Genomic DNA, 2,950 nt, shown 5'->3' on the forward strand with positions numbered 1-2,950 from the left:
ATAGTGGGATACTAACCCCAGAAAGCCCTGAACACCCCAGAAACAACTCACAGACTGTGTGAAGATCAAGAAAAAAGGGAAAAAAAGAATATATTTTAATTAAAATAGAACTGTATCACATCCCCCTTTTTTCTACAGCCCCTCCCAATTTCTCTCCTATCTCCTCAAATTAATAACCTCTTTTCCTATATTGTTGTTACATATATACATATGTGTATGTATAGCTATCCGCAAATACTTAATTACAACCTTATAGAATGTGTTTGTATACTTTTATGCAAAAATGCTTAAAATCTTTACATTTATCTTTGTTTTTTAAAAGAAAGTTAAAAAAATAAGAGCAAGAGTTGATAAATAGGACCTCATGAGACTGGAAAACTTCTCAAAGGCAAAACACTTAGTCGACGAGACAAATCAAGAACCTACAGATTGAGAAAATTCTTCACCTACCCCATATATGATAGAGGGCTAATATTTAAAATATATAAAGAACCCACAAAGCTCACCACCAAAAACCAAACAAGCCAATCACAAAATGTGATATAGAACTAAACAGAATTTTTGAAGTGTTAAGAAGCAACAAAAGAAATGTTGAAAGTTCTCAGTGATCAGAGAAATGTAAATCAATGTGATTCTGAGACTCCACCTTACAGCAATTAGAATGTCTAAGATAAAAACCTCAGGTGACAACTCCTTAGCCAGGATGTGGAGAAAGAGGAACACTCTTCCTTTGCTGGTAAGATTACAAACTGGTTAAACCACTCTGGAAATCAATTTGGAGGTTCCTCAGAGTATTTGAAATATATCTACCTGAAGACCCAGCAATACCACTCTTGGGAATATACCCAAAAGATGCACCCCCCCCATGCCACAGGGACATGTGTCTCACTATGTCCATAGCAGCCTTATATGTGATAGCCAGAAGCTGGAAACAACCCAGATATCCCAAGTCAGAAGAATACAGAAAATGTGGTTCATTTACCTAATCAAATACTACTTAGGTATTGAGAATGAAGACATCTTGAGTTTTGCAGGCAAACTGATGGAACTAGAAAATACTATCCTGAGTAAGGCAACTCAGACCCAAAAGGACATGCATGGTATGTACATACTAATATGTGGATATTAGCCTAAAAAAATAAAAAGAGTGCCAAATACCCAAGATATAGTCCACAGAACTAAAAAATGGTCAACAAACTGAAAAGTCCAAATGAGGTTGCCTCAGTCCCACCTAGGAGAGATTAGAAAGGAATCAGAAGTGGGGAAAGAGGGACCTGGGAGGGAACAGGGACAGGGTGGAGGTAAGAGCAGAACTTGATTTGGTATTGGGTGGGGGGAAAAGGACTGAAGCCCTGAGTGCCAGCAGAAAGAATGGAAACAGGCAACCTCAGAAGGTAGAAGGTTGGCAGGACCCTCCAGATTGTACCAGAGACCTGGGAGGTGAGAGACTCTCAGGACTCAAGGAAGGTACCGATCTTAGTCAGGGTTTCTATTCCTGCACAAAAATATCATGACCAAGAAGCAAGTTGGAGAGAAAAGGTTTTATTCAGCTTATACTTCCAAATGGCTGTTCATCACCAGAGAAGTCAGGACTGGAACTCAAGTAGGTCAGGAAGTAGGAGCTGATGCAGAGGCCATGGAAGGATGTCACTTACTGGCTTGCTTCCCCTGGCTTGCTCAGCCTGGTTTCTTATAGAACCCAGGTCTACCAGCCCAGGGATGGCACCACCCACAATTGGCTGGGCCCTCCCTCCTAGATCACTAGTTGAGAAAATGCCTTACAGCTGAATTTCATGGAGGCATTTCTGAAACTGAGGCTCCTTTCTCTGTGATTAACTCCAGCTTGTGTCAAGTTAACACAAAGCCAGCCAGTACAATTGACACCTTGTCAACTTGAAATGCAAACAAATCAATATTAAGCTTCAGTCCTTACTTTCTTCTTTATCCCCTAGATCTAGATAACATTGAGTTCCACAGTTTTTACCAATTATTACATTTTAAAATTGCAATACCTTTAAAATATTCAGTCTCTTTAAAAAAATCAGTCTTTTTACAATTCAAGTCTCTAAACTGTGGGCTCCTCCTCTTTCTTCAAGAGGGAAAGATATCAGGGCAGAATCACAGTCAAAACAAAATCAATCTCTAACCATCCAGTGTCTGGGAATCCACTTATGAACTTCTGGGCTCCTCCAAGGGCTTGGGTCACTTCTCTCCCTTTGCCCTTTGTGGCACACATTTTATCTTCTAGGCTCCAGCTGCCTGTTCCCCACTACTGCTGCTGTTCTTGGTGATCATCTCATGGTACTGGCATCTCCAAAACAATACTGTCAGTCTTGGGGCACTAATTGCCAAGGAGGATGCACCTTCACCAATGGCCTTTCATGGCCTCTCACAGTGCCAAGCCTCAGCTGCTCTCCATACCCCTTCATACCTTCAAAACCAGTACCACCTAGGTGACTCTTACAGATTACCAAGTCCAACCACAGCAGGAGGGAAAAACCCTGGCTATCTCTGGAACAAATCCTCTTTGTACTTTCACAAAACAGTTCCCAGAAAATTTCACCTCAATGATGCTGATCTCTTCTAAATCACCACTAATTTATTTCTTAGCTCCAGCTGACCATCATCAATAGTCCCAGTTAGGCAAAGGTTTTGCTTTAGTAGTTCTGGTATCTTTGTAATTGAAAGACCCCCGCTTAGCAACAGTAAATGCCATGTCTGTAAGGCTGTGCACACACGGGGCAGGCTAGGTCAGGGTCCCAGGTGGCCAAGCAAGATACTGGTAGGCAGCCAGCTTGCAATAGACAAAGAAAGAGAGACACTCAGACAAGCCCAGCTTTCAGATAAGCTGCAGCCCCTGACTGGTACCAAGAGTTGTGTCCTTGGAGCCATATTTCTGCCACAGTCCCTGCCAAACAAGATGTCTGCGGTTGACCACCTGGACCGGGGT

The sequence above is a fragment of the Micromys minutus genome (genome assembly GCF_963924665.1).
Source record: "Micromys minutus genome assembly, chromosome: X".
In the NCBI taxonomy this organism is placed as follows: Eukaryota; Metazoa; Chordata; class Mammalia; order Rodentia; family Muridae; genus Micromys; species Micromys minutus.